The sequence below is a fragment of the Arachis duranensis genome, chromosome 9 (assembly GCF_000817695.3).
Source record: "Arachis duranensis cultivar V14167 chromosome 9, aradu.V14167.gnm2.J7QH, whole genome shotgun sequence".
Lineage (NCBI taxonomy): Eukaryota > Viridiplantae > Streptophyta > Magnoliopsida > Fabales > Fabaceae > Arachis > Arachis duranensis.
The window spans coordinates 11,622,872-11,629,886 of NC_029780.3; positions in this window are offsets into that span (position 1 = coordinate 11,622,872).

A 7,015-nucleotide genomic window follows, 5' to 3' on the forward strand; every position below is an offset into this window, starting at 1 on the left:
TGAGATACACCCATAGATATTATTCAGATACATCCATATAGATATCAGTCAGATATCACTCAACCATGCTTCAATATCAAGCCACATTTCAAGGTTAAGCAGTTTACACCCCCGAATCTACGGAATAAACCCCCAAAAATCAACAAAAATAGCAGGAGAACTTAGAATAACAATGTAGAACGACGTAGAACTTAGAAGAACGACGTATAACTTAGAACAGTGTAACAAAGAAGCAAGAGTAATAGTAAACCCTAGAAGAACGACGTAGAAGAAAAGTAAAATATACAGTATTTTAATGGACTTACGTTGAGTATTCTTGGTTTGTTTTTTCTTCAGATTCTTCACAGAGAGGTTGATGGTGTTTTGATGCAGTTTTCGAACTACGATTTCTATATTTTGAAACTTGATTTTCGCTCGAAAATGAGAGGGTTTCGTTGTTTTGAAAGCGCCTTGAGAAATGGAAGAAGTGGAAGAAGTGGAAGAGTCTGCCATACGTAACCGTTCGAATGTTGAGCGCGTGATTTTGATGCGCCATCTTATCTCTCTTCATGCGCGTGATTTTTGTTTGGGCTGGGCCAACTTGTTTGCTTGTAGGCTTGTATGTGTAGCAGGCCCGAACGAATAAACTCACTAACCTTTGATGTAAATAAAAATATTTAAATGCAACTGGGTCTGTTCATGTTGTATGGAGTAGGAGTGTTTATGGATTGGATAAAATTGGATTTGTTCTAATTCAGACTCGGCCTTAAATATACATTAAGTCTATTTTTTAAATCCTAATCCGACTCTATATCCGATAAAACTTAAATATTTTCGGTCCACAATTATACCGGGTCTAAACCAGGTGAAAATTAGGTATTTAAAGCTTTAACAATAATTTATAAAGAAACTTATTTATGATGCACTTATTTATAAAGAAGAAACTTGTTACCAAAAAGTTAATATCCATAATTAAATTTGAATTTGTCCATAAATTCTAATTTGATGCTTCTTTTATCTATTTTCTAATTCAATAAGTGTAATTAAAAATAAAACAATAAGCTTATAATTAATATAACATAATATTAAAATTAATTTAAAACATATATATCTTTTTTAGTTCCTTTAAGATGCACATAAGCCGAGTGAAACCAGATTCGTCTTGATCTGGATCCGACCCAAAATAATGACCGAGTCTATTTTTTAGATCCTTACCCGACCTTAAATCCAATAAAATTACACTTAACTCCTAAAATATTCTAAACTAAACCAAATTTTCGAATCGAGTCAGATCATAAAACACCCCTAGTATGAAGTATTAAATGCCTTGGAATTTAATAGAGTACACATACATTGCAAATCATTATCCTTCAAATTCATAAGTTTCATACCAAGGAATTATTGGTGAAAGAGGACAACGGTTAGTACCTATATCTGGAAAGAAAATACAGAATAAATTTTGTAACTCAGCAAATCAACAATATATTTATAACTCATAGATCATATGAGCGAGAAATAATATAAAAATTATATTTTATTTAAAAATAATAACTAATAACAGATAAGTGAATTAATATGGAATCTCAATCTAAAAATCAAATTAAACAATATGAAATTGAGTGCAACTCTACCTCTAAGTATAGCACCACTCATATTAACTAAAGTCTGAGTTAGATGTATTTAGATCAATGTCTTCATTGTCATTAGTTAACTACAATGTTTTAGTCTCAATTTTTCGAACTAATTCAAAATATATTAATTACAAGTATAGCATACCATTTAATCTTTTAAATATACATAAAATCAAATCAAACCAATTAATATTTTCATCCTCAAATCTATTTTCAAATCATAAAAAATTTTAACACATTTAACTTATGATGCACGGACACTGATACAGACACAGGATACGACACGATACGAAATACGCCGACACATGAATTTTAAAATCTTATAAGATACGGGACACGCATATATATAAAATATAAAGTATTTTTTAGATAAATCGTAATGATATTTTGATATTTTATTGATATTAAAATATAAATTATTTTTTTAATTATTTTTAATATCTTATTTTAATTATATCAAGTATTTAAAATATTTTTTGTTTTAATAAATAATAATATAAATAAGACGAACACATCGACACGTGATGATATTTAGATGTGTTCATACGTGTTCAAAATTTTTTTTATTTTTTATTAAGACGGCATCGTATCCAAAATGTATTCGACACGCGGATACGACAACAACAAAGTGTTTTATTGATAGAAATGAACCCTTTAACAACACATAGGAAAAAATAATAATCTCTAGAATAAAAAAGAAAAAGAAAAAAAAATGTAAAAGTAATTTCTTAAATGCAATAATGCCCCTAAAGGCCTAAAGAGATAACGATAGTCCACCTAAATCACCTTTCACCAACTGCAGCGACAGTACTCTTCAGTAAATAAATAAAATTACATTAAAAGTAAAACAGTACAATAATGGAATATCAAAGACATGAAGATAAATTACCTTATCTAATTATGTGTGATTAAATGAAGGCTAAAGCTAATGCACTCCAAGTAAAATAGGGAGTGCAGCACTCTTTAAAAGTTAACCTATTATCAAAAGTGATTAGGTAAATTAAATTTATTTATTATTGTTATTATTTTTTTTGTTATGGGGTGAACAAACAAACTGACACTAACAAAAAAAACGAATTCGCTCGTTTAACAGAGGGCTATCTTTACACCAAAAAAATTCAGAAAAATTTAATCGAATTCCTCCGTTACTTTGTTATTGTTGATGTGATGTCTTCAAACATTTTTACTGTTTTGTTTACTAGCAGGTGTTTTTATTATTGTTCTGTCTAGCCATAGATTTTGACGCTCTTGAACTCACTCCATTCCACCTCTACCATAAATGGACCTTCAAAGCCGAAAAAATTACTGCCATAGAAAAGGAAGACGCTGTCTGTCGCTGCTGCTAGTTGGCTAACTCCAAACTGATTCTGTAGAAGAACCGGTCTCCATGAAGGCGCCATGATTCTCAGATGATGACGCAGTTAAAGCACAAAATACATGATAGTTATAACAAGTCCATTATCTTTTATTTCAAATTATCCTCAACTTGTACGTAATAGAATGAAAATTAAAATATAATTTTATTTAAACAATTATTTGTATTATTTTTTATTAATTTATTCAAAAAATAATTAAATTTTTTGAAGTTAATTGGTATGAAATATTACAGATATAAAACTAAGAAAAATTTTTATTTGTATAAGAATGAGCCTAATAAATAATTTTTCTACTATATGTAGCACTTTTTTTAAATGGGTTAAGTACTGAAATCGTCCCTAAGGTCTGGGGTGAAAATCAAAATCGTTCACGACCTTTTTTTGTTATTAAAATCATCCTCAACATTACAAAACGTTATAAAATTGTCCTTTTCCACTTCAATTTTATTTTTTTACCATATTACCCTTCATTATTAATAAAAATAATTAAAAATAATAATAATAAATTAAAACAAACTCCTCCCCTTCCCTTCCCCTCCCCTCCCATAACTCCCTCACTCCCTCACCCTACTCCCTCACTCACCCTCCCGTAACCCCTTCAGCCCACTCCCTCACCCATCACCCCTCATCCCTCACCCATCACCCCACTCCCGACTCCCTTCACTCCCTCACCCCCTCACCCTCTCACCCTCCCATAACCAAATTCAGCAAAAACTCAGCAACAACAATAATCAAAACTCAGCAATAATTCACAAATTCAGCAACAACAATAATCAAAACTCAGCAAAACTCAACAATAAGCAATAATCAAAACTAAGCAACAATTCACAAAAAATTCAAAAATTCTACAACAAAAATCCAGTTCAAAAAAGAAGAAGAAGAAGAACAGTGGCGGATCACAGGCGGCAGGGCGGCGGTGGCGGCGATGCAGCGGTGGCGGCGGCAGCGAAGATCATTTAGAATAAGACTAGACACGCTGACACGTGATGGTATTTAGGTGTGTCCAAACGTGTCTAGAAAAAAAATTTTATTTTTTATTAAGACATGGTTAGACACAACAAACACACGTGTCGGACGAGTATCGATGAGTGTCATGTTCGAAATGTATCTAACACAGAAACACAGCAATTCAACAAAGTGTCCATGCTTCATAGCATTTAACAATTTCAGAATATGTATACGGCTACCAACCAATATTTAGTTTTTCAAAATGCATATAAACTTGAAAAAAAATCAAATATTCTAAAGTTAAGTAAGCTTAATACCAATTTCATAAGGAAAAGTATAAAGAGCCAATGGAATATTTGTACAATGTGTACAATAGAGGTTTATGGAGTATTAGAGATATAACCATTAGTATTACCTTTTTCCATCCGCTGAATCTTTTGGGATGAGTGGTATCATGACATGGTATTAAATCAATTTAAGCTTTTGGGAAGATGTTTATTATCCATAGTACTCGGATGGTTATTCTAGTTGTATGGGGGTGTTCATTTTATAACTCAATAGCTCATTGTACACATTGTACAAATAATTCATTGTCTTCCTAGCGGATCCATTTCATAAATATAATTGGAAATTCACAATAGTGTAAACCAAAACAAATTTAAAGACATCAATAAGACAGAATAGAGCAGAAATGATGAAGCAAATGTAAAACAAAGCAATTTTGATGCAAGTTTAGTAGCCGAGTTAGCAACTAACGCTGATAGCAAAGGCCAACAACAACTAAATACTTGTAGAAGAAAGAAAAATTAAAATAGATGCAGAATCAAAGCACAGTTCAGGTAAGCATTTAGAGACAACGACTTAACTAAAGATGATGACAACATGAAAATGACAGTGCAAGATGATTATCAATAGCTTTCTTCTTTCCTCACCCAAATGATGCTTGCAAAAATGAGAGAAAAACGATGGAATCAAAAAAAGAAAGAGCTTTAAATATTTAAATCAAAAACCTTTGTTTACACGTTTTAACAAGCAAGAGACACGCATATGAGAAGACACACATGTTCTCCGATTGACACCTTACCCCCTAAGAAAAGTGTCATTGTTACATCCTCAACATTCACAAAGCATCACATGGCAAGTGCAACAAGCCAAGAACCCTAGTGAATAACCCCATACTGGAATATGGTATTTGAAACTCGTATGAACGATACTACCTCTTAAGTAGGAGGGATGTTATGACCCAGCTCTCAAAATGGAGCTAAGGATAGCGGCCAACAGACCATTAAATAAAATTTTGATTCACGACGAATTAGTTCTTAATTTGTTGAGTTGAAAAAGGGATAACTACTGAAATCGTCCCTAACATCTTGGGTCAAAATTAAAATCGTCCCCGACCTTTTTTTGTTATTAAAATCATCCTCAACGTTACAAAACATTATAAAATCGTCCTTTTCCACTTCAATTTTATTTTTGTTTACCATATTATCCTTTATTATTAATAAAAATAATTAAAAATAATATTAAAAAATTAAAACAAACTCCTCCCTCCTCCTCTCTCCTCCCCTTCCGTAACTCCCTCATCCCACTTCCTCACTCACCCTCCTGTAACCCCCTTAGCCCACTCCCTCACCCCTCACCCCTCACCCAATCTACTCCTTCCACCTCCTCCTTCTCTCTTTTCTCACTATTTATTACTCATAACAAAACAAATTAACAACAACATTCACAAAACAAGAAAATCAGAAGCAGAAGAAGCATAACAATTTCAATAATCACATCAATTTCAATAAACAATAATTCAATAATCATCAACCTACAATTTTAGTTTTCAGATCCAAAAGTTTAATAATCATCAAGTTACAATTTCATAAGCAGAAGTTCAAGCAGAGTAGAGGTCCTTCTCCTTCCCCCTCTTCTTCCCGAAACCCCCTCCTTCCTTCGCGTTCCCTTCCCCCTTTTTCTGAGGAGCAGAGCGGCGGCGGCAGCGAAGAGCGGCGGCGGTAATGAAGACAGGTGGCGGCGGCGAGGAGAGAAGAAGAAGAAGAAGAAGAAGAAGAAGAAGAAGAAGAAGAAGAAGAAGGTGGTGGTGGTGCGGTGTGGTAGGGCGGCAAGGCGGCGGGCGGCGTCACCTCCGATGATCTCCTCATGGAAGACCCCCTCACTGACGATCCGAAAGAATGTGGAAGAAGGAAGTTGAAACTTGGAAAGAAGGGTCAGGGCCTAAGAGTTTGGTTAGATCTGAAGGAAGGTAAAATTTTGGGGGTGAAGGGGAGGAAGGAGGAGAGAGACCGAAGAGGTTAGGAGTGGGGTGGGGTGGGGTTTTCTTTTTTTTAATATTATTTTTATTTTTATTTTAAGGATAAAATTGTCAAAGTATTATTATTTTTTGTAAAAATGATAATTTTATAACGTTTTGTAATGTTAAGGATGATTTTAATAATAAAAAAAGATCGAAGACGATTTTAATTTTCATCCTAGACTTTCAGTACTTATCTCGTTGAAAAATAATGTGGACAAAAAAAAAAATAGACCTAAGGATAACGACTGGCCTAAGCACTACCCTCTTGGGAGAATGCTGACCAAAAAGGCCAAATTTGAGCAAAATCATAGCCAAATCTTGCATTGCCTAAATCTAACACGGATCGAGCTAGGATCCTTTCTAAATTTTTTGCCATTTACTATAAATAAAACGCACAAAATCTGTCACAAGTAAGCAATCCTACCCAATTCCTTACTTCTTGAATTTTTATTAACTTAGATTTTAGAGTTTTTTTTTTATAAAAATCCCGATAATCTTTTTATATTTAGATCGTCATTGATCAGAAGTCTACTTCTCTACCATGAGCTAACCAACCTTGGAATCCAGAGTTAGCACTTATTGGCACAATTCATAACATACCAAGAGCAAAATGACTCGGATTTTGGGGTTAAATATTTTCTTTTTAAATTTTATAGATCTTATTAACACCAATTAAATTATGTGTAGACAAAAAAAATTAATTATCAAATTAATTATTTATTTATATAAAATATATATTAAAAATTTATAAAATATCTTTATATATATAATTAATTATT